Source organism: Salmo salar, chromosome 08 (assembly GCF_965601325.2).
Source record: "Salmo salar chromosome 08, fSalSal1, whole genome shotgun sequence".
Classification (NCBI taxonomy): domain Eukaryota; kingdom Metazoa; phylum Chordata; class Actinopteri; order Salmoniformes; family Salmonidae; genus Salmo; species Salmo salar.
In genome coordinates, this window is record NC_138298.1 from 3400196 (window position 1) to 3416883 (window position 16688).

General features: G+C 42.7%; 39 non-coding genes and 2 pseudogenes across 39 annotated transcripts; all 41 read right to left on the bottom strand.

Moving 5' to 3' along the window:
- Positions 1-4: 4 nt before the first annotated feature.
- LOC145856288 (5S ribosomal RNA) lies at positions 5-123 on the bottom strand. The gene has a single exon (XR_014377176.1). It is a non-coding gene; the product is annotated as a 5S ribosomal RNA (ribosomal RNA).
- A 409-nt stretch (positions 124-532) lies between these two features.
- Positions 533-651, bottom strand: LOC145856289 (5S ribosomal RNA). The gene has a single exon (XR_014377177.1). It is a non-coding gene; the product is annotated as a 5S ribosomal RNA (ribosomal RNA).
- A 139-nt stretch (positions 652-790) lies between these two features.
- LOC145856290 (5S ribosomal RNA) lies at positions 791-909 on the bottom strand. Its single transcript, XR_014377178.1, has one exon. It is a non-coding gene; the product is annotated as a 5S ribosomal RNA (ribosomal RNA).
- Positions 910-1318: 409 nt separating this feature from the next.
- LOC145856291 (5S ribosomal RNA) lies at positions 1319-1437 on the bottom strand. The gene has a single exon (XR_014377179.1). It is a non-coding gene; the product is annotated as a 5S ribosomal RNA (ribosomal RNA).
- A 139-nt stretch (positions 1438-1576) lies between these two features.
- On the bottom strand, positions 1577-1695 carry LOC145885779 (5S ribosomal RNA). Its single transcript, XR_014397363.1, has one exon. It is a non-coding gene; the product is annotated as a 5S ribosomal RNA (ribosomal RNA).
- A 409-nt stretch (positions 1696-2104) lies between these two features.
- Positions 2105-2223, bottom strand: LOC145885780 (5S ribosomal RNA). Its single transcript, XR_014397364.1, has one exon. It is a non-coding gene; the product is annotated as a 5S ribosomal RNA (ribosomal RNA).
- Positions 2224-2362: 139 nt separating this feature from the next.
- Positions 2363-2481, bottom strand: LOC145856292 (5S ribosomal RNA). The gene has a single exon (XR_014377180.1). It is a non-coding gene; the product is annotated as a 5S ribosomal RNA (ribosomal RNA).
- Positions 2482-2890: 409 nt separating this feature from the next.
- Positions 2891-3009, bottom strand: LOC145856293 (5S ribosomal RNA). The gene has a single exon (XR_014377181.1). It is a non-coding gene; the product is annotated as a 5S ribosomal RNA (ribosomal RNA).
- A 139-nt stretch (positions 3010-3148) lies between these two features.
- On the bottom strand, positions 3149-3267 carry LOC145885781 (5S ribosomal RNA). Its single transcript, XR_014397365.1, has one exon. It is a non-coding gene; the product is annotated as a 5S ribosomal RNA (ribosomal RNA).
- A 409-nt stretch (positions 3268-3676) lies between these two features.
- On the bottom strand, positions 3677-3795 carry LOC145856295 (5S ribosomal RNA). The gene has a single exon (XR_014377183.1). It is a non-coding gene; the product is annotated as a 5S ribosomal RNA (ribosomal RNA).
- Positions 3796-4204: 409 nt separating this feature from the next.
- On the bottom strand, positions 4205-4323 carry LOC145885016 (5S ribosomal RNA). The gene has a single exon (XR_014396596.1). It is a non-coding gene; the product is annotated as a 5S ribosomal RNA (ribosomal RNA).
- A 139-nt stretch (positions 4324-4462) lies between these two features.
- Positions 4463-4581, bottom strand: LOC145882886 (5S ribosomal RNA). The gene has a single exon (XR_014394457.1). It is a non-coding gene; the product is annotated as a 5S ribosomal RNA (ribosomal RNA).
- Positions 4582-4990: 409 nt separating this feature from the next.
- On the bottom strand, positions 4991-5109 carry LOC145856296 (5S ribosomal RNA). Its single transcript, XR_014377184.1, has one exon. It is a non-coding gene; the product is annotated as a 5S ribosomal RNA (ribosomal RNA).
- Positions 5110-5248: 139 nt separating this feature from the next.
- On the bottom strand, positions 5249-5367 carry LOC145856297 (5S ribosomal RNA). Its single transcript, XR_014377185.1, has one exon. It is a non-coding gene; the product is annotated as a 5S ribosomal RNA (ribosomal RNA).
- A 409-nt stretch (positions 5368-5776) lies between these two features.
- Positions 5777-5895, bottom strand: LOC145856298 (5S ribosomal RNA). The gene has a single exon (XR_014377186.1). It is a non-coding gene; the product is annotated as a 5S ribosomal RNA (ribosomal RNA).
- Positions 5896-6034: 139 nt separating this feature from the next.
- LOC145886623 (5S ribosomal RNA) lies at positions 6035-6153 on the bottom strand. Its single transcript, XR_014398208.1, has one exon. It is a non-coding gene; the product is annotated as a 5S ribosomal RNA (ribosomal RNA).
- Positions 6154-6562: 409 nt separating this feature from the next.
- LOC145856299 (5S ribosomal RNA) lies at positions 6563-6681 on the bottom strand. Its single transcript, XR_014377187.1, has one exon. It is a non-coding gene; the product is annotated as a 5S ribosomal RNA (ribosomal RNA).
- A 139-nt stretch (positions 6682-6820) lies between these two features.
- LOC145886624 (5S ribosomal RNA) lies at positions 6821-6939 on the bottom strand. Its single transcript, XR_014398209.1, has one exon. It is a non-coding gene; the product is annotated as a 5S ribosomal RNA (ribosomal RNA).
- A 409-nt stretch (positions 6940-7348) lies between these two features.
- On the bottom strand, positions 7349-7467 carry LOC145856300 (5S ribosomal RNA). The gene has a single exon (XR_014377188.1). It is a non-coding gene; the product is annotated as a 5S ribosomal RNA (ribosomal RNA).
- Positions 7468-7876: 409 nt separating this feature from the next.
- On the bottom strand, positions 7877-7995 carry LOC145856301 (5S ribosomal RNA). Its single transcript, XR_014377189.1, has one exon. It is a non-coding gene; the product is annotated as a 5S ribosomal RNA (ribosomal RNA).
- Positions 7996-8134: 139 nt separating this feature from the next.
- On the bottom strand, positions 8135-8253 carry LOC145882887 (5S ribosomal RNA). Its single transcript, XR_014394458.1, has one exon. It is a non-coding gene; the product is annotated as a 5S ribosomal RNA (ribosomal RNA).
- A 409-nt stretch (positions 8254-8662) lies between these two features.
- On the bottom strand, positions 8663-8771 carry LOC145853113 (uncharacterized; annotated as a pseudogene).
- Positions 8772-8910: 139 nt separating this feature from the next.
- LOC145856302 (5S ribosomal RNA) lies at positions 8911-9029 on the bottom strand. The gene has a single exon (XR_014377190.1). It is a non-coding gene; the product is annotated as a 5S ribosomal RNA (ribosomal RNA).
- A 409-nt stretch (positions 9030-9438) lies between these two features.
- LOC145853114 (uncharacterized) lies at positions 9439-9547 on the bottom strand (annotated as a pseudogene).
- A 139-nt stretch (positions 9548-9686) lies between these two features.
- Positions 9687-9805, bottom strand: LOC145856303 (5S ribosomal RNA). Its single transcript, XR_014377191.1, has one exon. It is a non-coding gene; the product is annotated as a 5S ribosomal RNA (ribosomal RNA).
- A 409-nt stretch (positions 9806-10214) lies between these two features.
- Positions 10215-10333, bottom strand: LOC145856304 (5S ribosomal RNA). The gene has a single exon (XR_014377192.1). It is a non-coding gene; the product is annotated as a 5S ribosomal RNA (ribosomal RNA).
- Positions 10334-10742: 409 nt separating this feature from the next.
- Positions 10743-10861, bottom strand: LOC145856306 (5S ribosomal RNA). Its single transcript, XR_014377194.1, has one exon. It is a non-coding gene; the product is annotated as a 5S ribosomal RNA (ribosomal RNA).
- Positions 10862-11000: 139 nt separating this feature from the next.
- LOC145882888 (5S ribosomal RNA) lies at positions 11001-11119 on the bottom strand. Its single transcript, XR_014394459.1, has one exon. It is a non-coding gene; the product is annotated as a 5S ribosomal RNA (ribosomal RNA).
- A 409-nt stretch (positions 11120-11528) lies between these two features.
- LOC145856307 (5S ribosomal RNA) lies at positions 11529-11647 on the bottom strand. Its single transcript, XR_014377195.1, has one exon. It is a non-coding gene; the product is annotated as a 5S ribosomal RNA (ribosomal RNA).
- Positions 11648-12056: 409 nt separating this feature from the next.
- Positions 12057-12175, bottom strand: LOC145856308 (5S ribosomal RNA). Its single transcript, XR_014377196.1, has one exon. It is a non-coding gene; the product is annotated as a 5S ribosomal RNA (ribosomal RNA).
- A 139-nt stretch (positions 12176-12314) lies between these two features.
- LOC145882889 (5S ribosomal RNA) lies at positions 12315-12433 on the bottom strand. Its single transcript, XR_014394460.1, has one exon. It is a non-coding gene; the product is annotated as a 5S ribosomal RNA (ribosomal RNA).
- Positions 12434-12842: 409 nt separating this feature from the next.
- Positions 12843-12961, bottom strand: LOC145856309 (5S ribosomal RNA). The gene has a single exon (XR_014377197.1). It is a non-coding gene; the product is annotated as a 5S ribosomal RNA (ribosomal RNA).
- Positions 12962-13100: 139 nt separating this feature from the next.
- Positions 13101-13219, bottom strand: LOC145856310 (5S ribosomal RNA). The gene has a single exon (XR_014377198.1). It is a non-coding gene; the product is annotated as a 5S ribosomal RNA (ribosomal RNA).
- A 409-nt stretch (positions 13220-13628) lies between these two features.
- Positions 13629-13747, bottom strand: LOC145856311 (5S ribosomal RNA). Its single transcript, XR_014377199.1, has one exon. It is a non-coding gene; the product is annotated as a 5S ribosomal RNA (ribosomal RNA).
- A 139-nt stretch (positions 13748-13886) lies between these two features.
- On the bottom strand, positions 13887-14005 carry LOC145886625 (5S ribosomal RNA). The gene has a single exon (XR_014398210.1). It is a non-coding gene; the product is annotated as a 5S ribosomal RNA (ribosomal RNA).
- Positions 14006-14414: 409 nt separating this feature from the next.
- On the bottom strand, positions 14415-14533 carry LOC145856312 (5S ribosomal RNA). Its single transcript, XR_014377200.1, has one exon. It is a non-coding gene; the product is annotated as a 5S ribosomal RNA (ribosomal RNA).
- A 139-nt stretch (positions 14534-14672) lies between these two features.
- On the bottom strand, positions 14673-14791 carry LOC145856313 (5S ribosomal RNA). Its single transcript, XR_014377201.1, has one exon. It is a non-coding gene; the product is annotated as a 5S ribosomal RNA (ribosomal RNA).
- Positions 14792-15200: 409 nt separating this feature from the next.
- LOC145856314 (5S ribosomal RNA) lies at positions 15201-15319 on the bottom strand. The gene has a single exon (XR_014377202.1). It is a non-coding gene; the product is annotated as a 5S ribosomal RNA (ribosomal RNA).
- A 139-nt stretch (positions 15320-15458) lies between these two features.
- LOC145886626 (5S ribosomal RNA) lies at positions 15459-15577 on the bottom strand. The gene has a single exon (XR_014398211.1). It is a non-coding gene; the product is annotated as a 5S ribosomal RNA (ribosomal RNA).
- Positions 15578-15986: 409 nt separating this feature from the next.
- On the bottom strand, positions 15987-16105 carry LOC145856315 (5S ribosomal RNA). Its single transcript, XR_014377203.1, has one exon. It is a non-coding gene; the product is annotated as a 5S ribosomal RNA (ribosomal RNA).
- A 409-nt stretch (positions 16106-16514) lies between these two features.
- LOC145856317 (5S ribosomal RNA) lies at positions 16515-16633 on the bottom strand. Its single transcript, XR_014377205.1, has one exon. It is a non-coding gene; the product is annotated as a 5S ribosomal RNA (ribosomal RNA).
- Between the last annotated feature and the right edge of the window lie 55 nt (positions 16634-16688).

The following is a 16688-nucleotide window of genomic DNA, read 5'->3' on the forward strand; positions in this document are numbered from 1 at the left end:
AAAATGCTTACAGCACCTGGTATTCCCAGGCGGTCTCCCATCCAAGTACTAACCAGGCCCGACCCTGCTTAGCTTCCGAGATCAGACGAGATCGGGCGTACCCAGGCTGGTATGGCCGTAAGCGAGAAACAATCTCTTGCTACAACATATATAGTCAAAGTGAGTGTGATAAACAGACATTGCATTTTCACCAATTAGATAAGCAGCTTGAACTTTGTGTCACTGAAAAAGTAGAAGAAATTACAAACACTGTTCCCATCACTTTTTAGCACAGGTAGTTGGATAAAATACAAACTTTATTTCCTTTCATCATTTGAACAGGGCAAAGGAGCACAAAGCACACACAAGCTGCATTCAGCAACAATATTCTTGTTTGTCTTATAAATACAAGGCAGATGCTAATTGAAAACACAAGGAAATTTGATCCTATTAAAAAGGCAGGAAGCTGCATTTAGTCAATTCATCATTAAATGCTTACTACAAGGCAGTGTTGCTGATGAAATAGTGCAGGGGCACACCCTCGTGGACAAAATGCTTACAGCACCTGGTATTCCCAGGCGGTCTCCCATCCAAGTACTAACCAGGCCCGACCCTGCTTAGCTTCCGAGATCAGACGAGATCGGGCGTACCCAGGCTGGTATGGCCGTAAGCGAGAAACAATCTCTTGCTACAACATATATAGTCAAAGTGAGTCTGATAAAACAGACATTTAGTCAATTCATCATTAAATGCTTAATACAAGGCAGTGTTGCTGATGAAATAGTGCAAGAGCACACCCTCGTGGACAAAATGCTTACAGCACCTGGTATTCCCAGGCGGTCTCCCATCCAAGTACTAACCAGGCCCGACCCTGCTTAGCTTCCGAGATCAGACGAGATCGGGCGTACCCAGGCTGGTATGGCCGTAAGCGAGAAACAATCTCTTGCTACAACATATATAGTCAAAGTGAGTGTGATAAACAGACATTGCATTTTCACCAATTAGATAAGCAGCTTGAACTTTGTGTCACTGAAAAAGTAGAAGAAATTACAAACACTGTTCCCATCACTTTTTAGCACAGGTAGTTGGATAAAATACAAACTTTATTTCCTTTCATCATTTGAACAGGGCAAAGGAGCACAAAGCACACACAAGCTGCATTCAGCAACAATATTCTTGTTTGTCTTATAAATACAAGGCAGATGCTAATTGAAAACACAAGGAAATTTGATCCTATTAAAAAGGCAGGAAGCTGCATTTAGTCAATTCATCATTAAATGCTTACTACAAGGCAGTGTTGCTGATGAAATAGTGCAGGGGCACACCCTCGTGGACAAAATGCTTACAGCACCTGGTATTCCCAGGCGGTCTCCCATCCAAGTACTAACCAGGCCCGACCCTGCTTAGCTTCCGAGATCAGACGAGATCGGGCGTACCCAGGCTGGTATGGCCGTAAGCGAGAAACAATCTCTTGCTACAACATATATAGTCAAAGTGAGTCTGATAAAACAGACATTTAGTCAATTCATCATTAAATGCTTAATACAAGGCAGTGTTGCTGATGAAATAGTGCAAGAGCACACCCTCGTGGACAAAATGCTTACAGCACCTGGTATTCCCAGGCGGTCTCCCATCCAAGTACTAACCAGGCCCGACCCTGCCTAGCTTCCGAGATCAGACGAGATCGGGCGTACCCAGGCTGGTATGGCCGTAAGCGAGAAACAATCTCTTGCTACAACATATATAGTCAAAGTGAGTGTGATAAACAGACATTGCATTTTCACCAATTAGATAAGCAGCTTGAACTTTGTGTCACTGAAAAAGTAGAAGAAATTACAAACACTGTTCCCATCACTTTTTAGCACAGGTAGTTGGATAAAATACAAACTTTATTTCCTTTCATCATTTGAACAGGGCAAAGGAGCACAAAGCACACACAAGCTGCATTCAGCAACAATATTCTTGTTTGTCTTATAAATACAAGGCAGATGCTAATTGAAAACACAAGGAAATTTGATCCTATTAAAAAGGCAGGAAGCTGCATTTAGTCAATTCATCATTAAATGCTTACTACAAGGCAGTGTTGCTGATGAAATAGTGCAGGGGCACACCCTCGTGGACAAAATGCTTACAGCACCTGGTATTCCCAGGCGGTCTCCCATCCAAGTACTAACCAGGCCCGACCCTGCCTAGCTTCCGAGATCAGACGAGATCGGGCGTACCCAGGCTGGTATGGCCGTAAGCGAGAAACAATCTCTTGCTACAACATATATAGTCAAAGTGAGTCTGATAAAACAGACATTTAGTCAATTCATCATTAAATGCTTAATACAAGGCAGTGTTGCTGATGAAATAGTGCAAGAGCACACCCTCGTGGACAAAATGCTTACAGCACCTGGTATTCCCAGGCGGTCTCCCATCCAAGTACTAACCAGGCCCGACCCTGCTTAGCTTCCGAGATCAGACGAGATCGGGCGTACCCAGGCTGGTATGGCCGTAAGCGAGAAACAATCTCTTGCTACAACATATATAGTCAAAGTGAGTGTGATAAACAGACATTGCATTTTCACCAATTAGATAAGCAGCTTGAACTTTGTGTCACTGAAAAAGTAGAAGAAATTACAAACACTGTTCCCATCACTTTTTAGCACAGGTAGTTGGATAAAATACAAACTTTATTTCCTTTCATCATTTGAACAGGGCAAAGGAGCACAAAGCACACACAAGCTGCATTCAGCAACAATATTCTTGTTTGTCTTATAAATACAAGGCAGATGCTAATTGAAAACACAAGGAAATTTGATCCTATTAAAAAGGCAGGAAGCTGCATTTAGTCAATTCATCATTAAATGCTTACTACAAGGCAGTGTTGCTGATGAAATAGTGCAGGGGCACACCCTCGTGGACAAAATGCTTACAGCACCTGGTATTCCCAGGCGGTCTCCCATCCAAGTACTAACCAGGCCCGACCCTGCTTAGCTTCCGAGATCAGACGAGATCGGGCGTACCCAGGCTGGTATGGCCGTAAGCGAGAAACAATCTCTTGCTACAACATATATAGTCAAAGTGAGTCTGATAAAACAGACATTTAGTCAATTCATCATTAAATGCTTAATACAAGGCAGTGTTGCTGATGAAATAGTGCAAGAGCACACCCTCGTGGACAAAATGCTTACAGCACCTGGTATTCCCAGGCGGTCTCCCATCCAAGTACTAACCAGGCCCGACCCTGCCTAGCTTCCGAGATCAGACGAGATCGGGCGTACCCAGGCTGGTATGGCCGTAAGCGAGAAACAATCTCTTGCTACAACATATATAGTCAAAGTGAGTGTGATAAACAGACATTGCATTTTCACCAATTAGATAAGCAGCTTGAACTTTGTGTCACTGAAAAAGTAGAAGAAATTACAAACACTGTTCCCATCACTTTTTAGCACAGGTAGTTGGATAAAATACAAACTTTATTTCCTTTCATCATTTGAACAGGGCAAAGGAGCACAAAGCACACACAAGCTGCATTCAGCAACAATATTCTTGTTTGTCTTATAAATACAAGGCAGATGCTAATTGAAAACACAAGGAAATTTGATCCTATTAAAAAGGCAGGAAGCTGCATTTAGTCAATTCATCATTAAATGCTTACTACAAGGCAGTGTTGCTGATGAAATAGTGCAGGGGCACACCCTCGTGGACAAAATGCTTACAGCACCTGGTATTCCCAGGCGGTCTCCCATCCAAGTACTAACCAGGCCCGACCCTGCTTAGCTTCCGAGATCAGACGAGATCGGGCGTACCCAGGCTGGTATGGCCGTAAGCGAGAAACAATCTCTTGCTACAACATATATAGTCAAAGTGAGTGTGATAAACAGACATTGCATTTTCACCAATTAGATAAGCAGCTTGAACTTTGTGTCACTGAAAAAGTAGAAGAAATTACAAACACTGTTCCCATCACTTTTTAGCACAGGTAGTTGGATAAAATACAAACTTTATTTCCTTTCATCATTTGAACAGGGCAAAGGAGCACAAAGCACACACAAGCTGCATTCAGCAACAATATTCTTGTTTGTCTTATAAATACAAGGCAGATGCTAATTGAAAACACAAGGAAATTTGATCCTATTAAAAAGGCAGGAAGCTGCATTTAGTCAATTCATCATTAAATGCTTACTACAAGGCAGTGTTGCTGATGAAATAGTGCAGGGGCACACCCTCGTGGACAAAATGCTTACCGCACCTGGTATTCCCAGGCGGTCTCCCATCCAAGTACTAACCAGGCCCGACCCTGCTTAGCTTCCGAGATCAGACGAGATCGGGCGTACCCAGGCTGGTATGGCCGTAAGCGAGAAACAATCTCTTGCTACAACATATATAGTCAAAGTGAGTCTGATAAAACAGACATTTAGTCAATTCATCATTAAATGCTTAATACAAGGCAGTGTTGCTGATGAAATAGTGCAAGAGCACACCCTCGTGGACAAAATGCTTACAGCACCTGGTATTCCCAGGCGGTCTCCCATCCAAGTACTAACCAGGCCCGACCCTGCTTAGCTTCCGAGATCAGACGAGATCAGGCGTACCCAGGCTGGTATGGCCGTAAGCGAGAAACAATCTCTTGCTACAACATATATAGTCAAAGTGAGTGTGATAAACAGACATTGCATTTTCACCAATTAGATAAGCAGCTTGAACTTTGTGTCACTGAAAAAGTAGAAGAAATTACAAACACTGTTCCCATCACTTTTTAGCACAGGTAGTTGGATAAAATACAAACTTTATTTCCTTTCATCATTTGAACAGGGCAAAGGAGCACAAAGCACACACAAGCTGCATTCAGCAACAATATTCTTGTTTGTCTTATAAATACAAGGCAGATGCTAATTGAAAACACAAGGAAATTTGATCCTATTAAAAAGGCAGGAAGCTGCATTTAGTCAATTCATCATTAAATGCTTACTACAAGGCAGTGTTGCTGATGAAATAGTGCAGGGGCACACCCTCGTGGACAAAATGCTTACAGCACCTGGTATTCCCAGGCGGTCTCCCATCCAAGTACTAACCAGGCCCGACCCTGCTTAGCTTCCGAGATCAGACGAGATCGGGCGTACCCAGGCTGGTATGGCCGTAAGCGAGAAACAATCTCTTGCTACAACATATATAGTCAAAGTGAGTCTGATAAAACAGACATTTAGTCAATTCATCATTAAATGCTTAATACAAGGCAGTGTTGCTGATGAAATAGTGCAAGAGCACACCCTCGTGGACAAAATGCTTACAGCACCTGGTATTCCCAGGCGGTCTCCCATCCAAGTACTAACCAGGCCCGACCCTGCTTAGCTTCCGAGATCAGACGAGATCGGGCGTACCCAGGCTGGTATGGCCGTAAGCGAGAAACAATCTCTTGCTACAACATATATAGTCAAAGTGAGTGTGATAAACAGACATTGCATTTTCACCAATTAGATAAGCAGCTTGAACTTTGTGTCACTGAAAAAGTAGAAGAAATTACAAACACTGTTCCCATCACTTTTTAGCACAGGTAGTTGGATAAAATACAAACTTTATTTCCTTTCATCATTTGAACAGGGCAAAGGAGCACAAAGCACACACAAGCTGCATTCAGCAACAATATTCTTGTTTGTCTTATAAATACAAGGCAGATGCTAATTGAAAACACAAGGAAATTTGATCCTATTAAAAAGGCAGGAAGCTGCATTTAGTCAATTCATCATTAAATGCTTACTACAAGGCAGTGTTGCTGATGAAATAGTGCAGGGGCACACCCTCGTGGACAAAATGCTTACAGCACCTGGTATTCCCAGGCGGTCTCCCATCCAAGTACTAACCAGGCCCGACCCTGCTTAGCTTCCGAGATCAGACGAGATCGGGCGTACCCAGGCTGGTATGGCCGTAAGCGAGAAACAATCTCTTGCTACAACATATATAGTCAAAGTGAGTCTGATAAAACAGACATTTAGTCAATTCATCATTAAATGCTTAATACAAGGCAGTGTTGCTGATGAAATAGTGCAAGAGCACACCCTCGTGGACAAAATGCTTAGAGCACCTGGTATTCCCAGGCGGTCTCCCATCCAAGTACTAACCAGGCCCGACCCTGCTTAGCTTCCGAGATCAGACGAGATCGGGCGTACCCAGGCTGGTATGGCCGTAAGCGAGAAACAATCTCTTGCTACAACATATATAGTCAAAGTGAGTGTGATAAACAGACATTGCATTTTCACCAATTAGATAAGCAGCTTGAACTTTGTGTCACTGAAAAAGTAGAAGAAATTACAAACACTGTTCCCATCACTTTTTAGCACAGGTAGTTGGATAAAATACAAACTTTATTTCCTTTCATCATTTGAACAGGGCAAAGGAGCACAAAGCACACACAAGCTGCATTCAGCAACAATATTCTTGTTTGTCTTATAAATACAAGGCAGATGCTAATTGAAAACACAAGGAAATTTGATCCTATTAAAAAGGCAGGAAGCTGCATTTAGTCAATTCATCATTAAATGCTTACTACAAGGCAGTGTTGCTGATGAAATAGTGCAGGGGCACACCCTCGTGGACAAAATGCTTACAGCACCTGGTATTCCCAGGCGGTCTCCCATCCAAGTACTAACCAGGCCCGACCCTGCTTAGCTTCCGAGATCAGACGAGATCGGGCGTACCCAGGCTGGTATGGCCGTAAGCGAGAAACAATCTCTTGCTACAACATATATAGTCAAAGTGAGTCTGATAAAACAGACATTTAGTCAATTCATCATTAAATGCTTAATACAAGGCAGTGTTGCTGATGAAATAGTGCAAGAGCACACCCTCGTGGACAAAATGCTTAGAGCACCTGGTATTCCCAGGCGGTCTCCCATCCAAGTACTAACCAGGCCCGACCCTGCTTAGCTTCCGAGATCAGACGAGATCGGGCGTACCCAGGCTGGTATGGCCGTAAGCGAGAAACAATCTCTTGCTACAACATATATAGTCAAAGTGAGTGTGATAAACAGACATTGCATTTTCACCAATTAGATAAGCAGCTTGAACTTTGTGTCACTGAAAAAGTAGAAGAAATTACAAACACTGTTCCCATCACTTTTTAGCACAGGTAGTTGGATAAAATACAAACTTTATTTCCTTTCATCATTTGAACAGGGCAAAGGAGCACAAAGCACACACAAGCTGCATTCAGCAACAATATTCTTGTTTGTCTTATAAATACAAGGCAGATGCTAATTGAAAACACAAGGAAATTTGATCCTATTAAAAAGGCAGGAAGCTGCATTTAGTCAATTCATCATTAAATGCTTACTACAAGGCAGTGTTGCTGATGAAATAGTGCAGGGGCACACCCTCGTGGACAAAATGCTTACAGCACCTGGTATTCCCAGGCGGTCTCCCATCCAAGTACTAACCAGGCCCGACCCTGCTTAGCTTCCGAGATCAGACGAGATCGGGCGTACCCAGGCTGGTATGGCCGTAAGCGAGAAACAATCTCTTGCTACAACATATATAGTCAAAGTGAGTGTGATAAACAGACATTGCATTTTCACCAATTAGATAAGCAGCTTGAACTTTGTGTCACTGAAAAAGTAGAAGAAATTACAAACACTGTTCCCATCACTTTTTAGCACAGGTAGTTGGATAAAATACAAACTTTATTTCCTTTCATCATTTGAACAGGGCAAAGGAGCACAAAGCACACACAAGCTGCATTCAGCAACAATATTCTTGTTTGTCTTATAAATACAAGGCAGATGCTAATTGAAAACACAAGGAAATTTGATCCTATTAAAAAGGCAGGAAGCTGCATTTAGTCAATTCATCATTAAATGCTTACTACAAGGCAGTGTTGCTGATGAAATAGTGCAGGGGCACACCCTCGTGGACAAAATGCTTACAGCACCTGGTATTCCCAGGCGGTCTCCCATCCAAGTACTAACCAGGCCCGACCCTGCTTAGCTTCCGAGATCAGACGAGATCGGGCGTACCCAGGCTGGTATGGCCGTAAGCGAGAAACAATCTCTTGCTACAACATATATAGTCAAAGTGAGTCTGATAAAACAGACATTTAGTCAATTCATCATTAAATGCTTAATACAAGGCAGTGTTGCTGATGAAATAGTGCAAGAGCACACCCTCGTGGACAAAATGCTTACAGCACCTGGTATTCCCAGGCGGTCTCCCATCCAAGTACTAACCAGGCCCGACCCTGCTTAGCTTCCGAGATCAGACGAGATCAGGCGTACCCAGGCTGGTATGGCCGTAAGCGAGAAACAATCTCTTGCTACAACATATATAGTCAAAGTGAGTGTGATAAACAGACATTGCATTTTCACCAATTAGATAAGCAGCTTGAACTTTGTGTCACTGAAAAAGTAGAAGAAATTACAAACACTGTTCCCATCACTTTTTAGCACAGGTAGTTGGATAAAATACAAACTTTATTTCCTTTCATCATTTGAACAGGGCAAAGGAGCACAAAGCACACACAAGCTGCATTCAGCAACAATATTCTTGTTTGTCTTATAAATACAAGGCAGATGCTAATTGAAAACACAAGGAAATTTGATCCTATTAAAAAGGCAGGAAGCTGCATTTAGTCAATTCATCATTAAATGCTTACTACAAGGCAGTGTTGCTGATGAAATAGTGCAGGGGCACACCCTCGTGGACAAAATGCTTACAGCACCTGGTATTCCCAGGCGGTCTCCCATCCAAGTACTAACCAGGCCCGACCCTGCTTAGCTTCCGAGATCGGGCGTACCCAGGCTGGTATGGCCGTAAGCGAGAAACAATCTCTTGCTACAACATATATAGTCAAAGTGAGTCTGATAAAACAGACATTTAGTCAATTCATCATTAAATGCTTAATACAAGGCAGTGTTGCTGATGAAATAGTGCAAGAGCACACCCTCGTGGACAAAATGCTTACAGCACCTGGTATTCCCAGGCGGTCTCCCATCCAAGTACTAACCAGGCCCGACCCTGCTTAGCTTCCGAGATCAGACGAGATCGGGCGTACCCAGGCTGGTATGGCCGTAAGCGAGAAACAATCTCTTGCTACAACATATATAGTCAAAGTGAGTGTGATAAACAGACATTGCATTTTCACCAATTAGATAAGCAGCTTGAACTTTGTGTCACTGAAAAAGTAGAAGAAATTACAAACACTGTTCCCATCACTTTTTAGCACAGGTAGTTGGATAAAATACAAACTTTATTTCCTTTCATCATTTGAACAGGGCAAAGGAGCACAAAGCACACACAAGCTGCATTCAGCAACAATATTCTTGTTTGTCTTATAAATACAAGGCAGATGCTAATTGAAAACACAAGGAAATTTGATCCTATTAAAAAGGCAGGAAGCTGCATTTAGTCAATTCATCATTAAATGCTTACTACAAGGCAGTGTTGCTGATGAAATAGTGCAGGGGCACACCCTCGTGGACAAAATGCTTACAGCACCTGGTATTCCCAGGCGGTCTCCCATCCAAGTACTAACCAGGCCCGACCCTGCTTAGCTTCCGAGATCGGGCGTACCCAGGCTGGTATGGCCGTAAGCGAGAAACAATCTCTTGCTACAACATATATAGTCAAAGTGAGTCTGATAAAACAGACATTTAGTCAATTCATCATTAAATGCTTAATACAAGGCAGTGTTGCTGATGAAATAGTGCAAGAGCACACCCTCGTGGACAAAATGCTTACAGCACCTGGTATTCCCAGGCGGTCTCCCATCCAAGTACTAACCAGGCCCGACCCTGCTTAGCTTCCGAGATCAGACGAGATCGGGCGTACCCAGGCTGGTATGGCCGTAAGCGAGAAACAATCTCTTGCTACAACATATATAGTCAAAGTGAGTGTGATAAACAGACATTGCATTTTCACCAATTAGATAAGCAGCTTGAACTTTGTGTCACTGAAAAAGTAGAAGAAATTACAAACACTGTTCCCATCACTTTTTAGCACAGGTAGTTGGATAAAATACAAACTTTATTTCCTTTCATCATTTGAACAGGGCAAAGGAGCACAAAGCACACACAAGCTGCATTCAGCAACAATATTCTTGTTTGTCTTATAAATACAAGGCAGATGCTAATTGAAAACACAAGGAAATTTGATCCTATTAAAAAGGCAGGAAGCTGCATTTAGTCAATTCATCATTAAATGCTTACTACAAGGCAGTGTTGCTGATGAAATAGTGCAGGGGCACACCCTCGTGGACAAAATGCTTACAGCACCTGGTATTCCCAGGCGGTCTCCCATCCAAGTACTAACCAGGCCCGACCCTGCTTAGCTTCCGAGATCAGACGAGATCGGGCGTACCCAGGCTGGTATGGCCGTAAGCGAGAAACAATCTCTTGCTACAACATATATAGTCAAAGTGAGTGTGATAAACAGACATTGCATTTTCACCAATTAGATAAGCAGCTTGAACTTTGTGTCACTGAAAAAGTAGAAGAAATTACAAACACTGTTCCCATCACTTTTTAGCACAGGTAGTTGGATAAAATACAAACTTTATTTCCTTTCATCATTTGAACAGGGCAAAGGAGCACAAAGCACACACAAGCTGCATTCAGCAACAATATTCTTGTTTGTCTTATAAATACAAGGCAGATGCTAATTGAAAACACAAGGAAATTTGATCCTATTAAAAAGGCAGGAAGCTGCATTTAGTCAATTCATCATTAAATGCTTACTACAAGGCAGTGTTGCTGATGAAATAGTGCAGGGGCACACCCTCGTGGACAAAATGCTTACAGCACCTGGTATTCCCAGGCGGTCTCCCATCCAAGTACTAACCAGGCCCGACCCTGCTTAGCTTCCGAGATCAGACGAGATCGGGCGTACCCAGGCTGGTATGGCCGTAAGCGAGAAACAATCTCTTGCTACAACATATATAGTCAAAGTGAGTCTGATAAAACAGACATTTAGTCAATTCATCATTAAATGCTTAATACAAGGCAGTGTTGCTGATGAAATAGTGCAAGAGCACACCCTCGTGGACAAAATGCTTACAGCACCTGGTATTCCCAGGCGGTCTCCCATCCAAGTACTAACCAGGCCCGACCCTGCTTAGCTTCCGAGATCAGACGAGATCAGGCGTACCCAGGCTGGTATGGCCGTAAGCGAGAAACAATCTCTTGCTACAACATATATAGTCAAAGTGAGTGTGATAAACAGACATTGCATTTTCACCAATTAGATAAGCAGCTTGAACTTTGTGTCACTGAAAAAGTAGAAGAAATTACAAACACTGTTCCCATCACTTTTTAGCACAGGTAGTTGGATAAAATACAAACTTTATTTCCTTTCATCATTTGAACAGGGCAAAGGAGCACAAAGCACACACAAGCTGCATTCAGCAACAATATTCTTGTTTGTCTTATAAATACAAGGCAGATGCTAATTGAAAACACAAGGAAATTTGATCCTATTAAAAAGGCAGGAAGCTGCATTTAGTCAATTCATCATTAAATGCTTACTACAAGGCAGTGTTGCTGATGAAATAGTGCAGGGGCACACCCTCGTGGACAAAATGCTTACAGCACCTGGTATTCCCAGGCGGTCTCCCATCCAAGTACTAACCAGGCCCGACCCTGCTTAGCTTCCGAGATCAGACGAGATCGGGCGTACCCAGGCTGGTATGGCCGTAAGCGAGAAACAATCTCTTGCTACAACATATATAGTCAAAGTGAGTGTGATAAACAGACATTGCATTTTCACCAATTAGATAAGCAGCTTGAACTTTGTGTCACTGAAAAAGTAGAAGAAATTACAAACACTGTTCCCATCACTTTTTAGCACAGGTAGTTGGATAAAATACAAACTTTATTTCCTTTCATCATTTGAACAGGGCAAAGGAGCACAAAGCACACACAAGCTGCATTCAGCAACAATATTCTTGTTTGTCTTATAAATACAAGGCAGATGCTAATTGAAAACACAAGGAAATTTGATCCTATTAAAAAGGCAGGAAGCTGCATTTAGTCAATTCATCATTAAATGCTTACTACAAGGCAGTGTTGCTGATGAAATAGTGCAGGGGCACACCCTCGTGGACAAAATGCTTACAGCACCTGGTATTCCCAGGCGGTCTCCCATCCAAGTACTAACCAGGCCCGACCCTGCTTAGCTTCCGAGATCAGACGAGATCGGGCGTACCCAGGCTGGTATGGCCGTAAGCGAGAAACAATCTCTTGCTACAACATATATAGTCAAAGTGAGTCTGATAAAACAGACATTTAGTCAATTCATCATTAAATGCTTAATACAAGGCAGTGTTGCTGATGAAATAGTGCAAGAGCACACCCTCGTGGACAAAATGCTTACAGCACCTGGTATTCCCAGGCGGTCTCCCATCCAAGTACTAACCAGGCCCGACCCTGCTTAGCTTCCGAGATCAGACGAGATCAGGCGTACCCAGGCTGGTATGGCCGTAAGCGAGAAACAATCTCTTGCTACAACATATATAGTCAAAGTGAGTGTGATAAACAGACATTGCATTTTCACCAATTAGATAAGCAGCTTGAACTTTGTGTCACTGAAAAAGTAGAAGAAATTACAAACACTGTTCCCATCACTTTTTAGCACAGGTAGTTGGATAAAATACAAACTTTATTTCCTTTCATCATTTGAACAGGGCAAAGGAGCACAAAGCACACACAAGCTGCATTCAGCAACAATATTCTTGTTTGTCTTATAAATACAAGGCAGATGCTAATTGAAAACACAAGGAAATTTGATCCTATTAAAAAGGCAGGAAGCTGCATTTAGTCAATTCATCATTAAATGCTTACTACAAGGCAGTGTTGCTGATGAAATAGTGCAGGGGCACACCCTCGTGGACAAAATGCTTACAGCACCTGGTATTCCCAGGCGGTCTCCCATCCAAGTACTAACCAGGCCCGACCCTGCTTAGCTTCCGAGATCAGACGAGATCGGGCGTACCCAGGCTGGTATGGCCGTAAGCGAGAAACAATCTCTTGCTACAACATATATAGTCAAAGTGAGTCTGATAAAACAGACATTTAGTCAATTCATCATTAAATGCTTAATACAAGGCAGTGTTGCTGATGAAATAGTGCAAGAGCACACCCTCGTGGACAAAATGCTTACAGCACCTGGTATTCCCAGGCGGTCTCCCATCCAAGTACTAACCAGGCCCGACCCTGCTTAGCTTCCGAGATCAGACGAGATCGGGCGTACCCAGGCTGGTATGGCCGTAAGCGAGAAACAATCTCTTGCTACAACATATATAGTCAAAGTGAGTGTGATAAACAGACATTGCATTTTCACCAATTAGATAAGCAGCTTGAACTTTGTGTCACTGAAAAAGTAGAAGAAATTACAAACACTGTTCCCATCACTTTTTAGCACAGGTAGTTGGATAAAATACAAACTTTATTTCCTTTCATCATTTGAACAGGGCAAAGGAGCACAAAGCACACACAAGCTGCATTCAGCAACAATATTCTTGTTTGTCTTATAAATACAAGGCAGATGCTAATTGAAAACACAAGGAAATTTGATCCTATTAAAAAGGCAGGAAGCTGCATTTAGTCAATTCATCATTAAATGCTTACTACAAGGCAGTGTTGCTGATGAAATAGTGCAGGGGCACACCCTCGTGGACAAAATGCTTACAGCACCTGGTATTCCCAGGCGGTCTCCCATCCAAGTACTAACCAGGCCCGACCCTGCTTAGCTTCCGAGATCAGACGAGATCGGGCGTACCCAGGCTGGTATGGCCGTAAGCGAGAAACAATCTCTTGCTACAACATATATAGTCAAAGTGAGTCTGATAAAACAGACATTTAGTCAATTCATCATTAAATGCTTAATACAAGGCAGTGTTGCTGATGAAATAGTGCAAGAGCACACCCTCGTGGACAAAATGCTTAGAGCACCTGGTATTCCCAGGCGGTCTCCCATCCAAGTACTAACCAGGCCCGACCCTGCTTAGCTTCCGAGATCAGACGAGATCGGGCGTACCCAGGCTGGTATGGCCGTAAGCGAGAAACAATCTCTTGCTACAACATATATAGTCAAAGTGAGTGTGATAAACAGACATTGCATTTTCACCAATTAGATAAGCAGCTTGAACTTTGTGTCACTGAAAAAGTAGAAGAAATTACAAACACTGTTCCCATCACTTTTTAGCACAGGTAGTTGGATAAAATACAAACTTTATTTCCTTTCATCATTTGAACAGGGCAAAGGAGCACAAAGCACACACAAGCTGCATTCAGCAACAATATTCTTGTTTGTCTTATAAATACAAGGCAGATGCTAATTGAAAACACAAGGAAATTTGATCCTATTAAAAAGGCAGGAAGCTGCATTTAGTCAATTCATCATTAAATGCTTACTACAAGGCAGTGTTGCTGATGAAATAGTGCAGGGGCACACCCTCGTGGACAAAATGCTTACAGCACCTGGTATTCCCAGGCGGTCTCCCATCCAAGTACTAACCAGGCCCGACCCTGCTTAGCTTCCGAGATCAGACGAGATCGGGCGTACCCAGGCTGGTATGGCCGTAAGCGAGAAACAATCTCTTGCTACAACATATATAGTCAAAGTGAGTCTGATAAAACAGACATTTAGTCAATTCATCATTAAATGCTTAATACAAGGCAGTGTTGCTGATGAAATAGTGCAAGAGCACACCCTCGTGGACAAAATGCTTACAGCACCTGGTATTCCCAGGCGGTCTCCCATCCAAGTACTAACCAGGCCCGACCCTGCTTAGCTTCCGAGATCAGACGAGATCGGGCGTACCCAGGCTGGTATGGCCGTAAGCGAGAAACAATCTCTTGCTACAACATATATAGTCAAAGTGAGTGTGATAAACAGACATTGCATTTTCACCAATTAGATAAGCAGCTTGAACTTTGTGTCACTGAAAAAGTAGAAGAAATTACAAACACTGTTCCCATCACTTTTTAGCACAGGTAGTTGGATAAAATACAAACTTTATTTCCTTTCATCATTTGAACAGGGCAAAGGAGCACAAAGCACACACAAGCTGCATTCAGCAACAATATTCTTGTTTGTCTTATAAATACAAGGCAGATGCTAATTGAAAACACAAGGAAATTTGATCCTATTAAAAAGGCAGGAAGCTGCATTTAGTCAATTCATCATTAAATGCTTACTACAAGGCAGTGTTGCTGATGAAATAGTGCAGGGGCACACCCTCGTGGACAAAATGCTTACAGCACCTGGTATTCCCAGGCGGTCTCCCATCCAAGTACTAACCAGGCCCGACCCTGCTTAGCTTCCGAGATCAGACGAGATCGGGCGTACCCAGGCTGGTATGGCCGTAAGCGAGAAACAATCTCTTGCTACAACATATATAGTCAAAGTGAGTCTGATAAAACAGACATTTAGTCAATTCATCATTAAATGCTTAATACAAGGCAGTGTTGCTGATGAAATAGTGCAAGAGCACACCCTCGTGGACAAAATGCTTAGAGCACCTGGTATTCCCAGGCGGTCTCCCATCCAAGTACTAACCAGGCCCGACCCTGCTTAGCTTCCGAGATCAGACGAGATCGGGCGTACCCAGGCTGGTATGGCCGTAAGCGAGAAACAATCTCTTGCTACAACATATATAGTCAAAGTGAGTGTGATAAACAGACATTGCATTTTCACCAATTAGATAAGCAGCTTGAACTTTGTGTCACTGAAAAAGTAGAAGAAATTACAAACACTGTTCCCATCACTTTTTAGCACAGGTAGTTGGATAAAATACAAACTTTATTTCCTTTCATCATTTGAACAGGGCAAAGGAGCACAAAGCACACACAAGCTGCATTCAGCAACAATATTCTTGTTTGTCTTATAAATACAAGGCAGATGCTAATTGAAAACACAAGGAAATTTGATCCTATTAAAAAGGCAGGAAGCTGCATTTAGTCAATTCATCATTAAATGCTTACTACAAGGCAGTGTTGCTGATGAAATAGTGCAGGGGCACACCCTCGTGGACAAAATGCTTACAGCACCTGGTATTCCCAGGCGGTCTCCCATCCAAGTACTAACCAGGCCCGACCCTGCTTAGCTTCCGAGATCAGACGAGATCGGGCGTACCCAGGCTGGTATGGCCGTAAGCGAGAAACAATCTCTTGCTACAACATATATAGTCAAAGTGAGTGTGATAAACAGACATTGCATTTTCACCAATTAGATAAGCAGCTTGAACTTTGTGTCACTGAAAAAGTAGAAGAAATTACAAACACTGTTCCCATCACTTTTTAGCACAGGTAGTTGGATAAAATACAAACTTTATTTCCTTTCATCATTTGAACAGGGCAAAGGAGCACAAAGCACACACAAGCTGCATTCAGCAACAATATTCTTGTTTGTCTTATAAATACAAGGCAGATGCTAATTGAAAACACAAGGAAATTTGATCCTATTAAAAAGGCAGGAAGCTGCATTTAGTCAATTCATCATTAAATGCTTACTACAAGGCAGTGTTGCTGATGAAATAGTGCAGGGGCACACCCTCGTGGACAAAATGCTTACAGCACCTGGTATTCCCAGGCGGTCTCCCATCCAAGTACTAACCAGGCCCGACCCTGCTTAGCTTCCGAGATCAGACGAGATCGGGCGTACCCAGGCTGGTATGGCCGTAAGCGAGAAACAATCTCTTGCTACAACATATATAGTCAAAGTGAGTCTGATAAAACAGA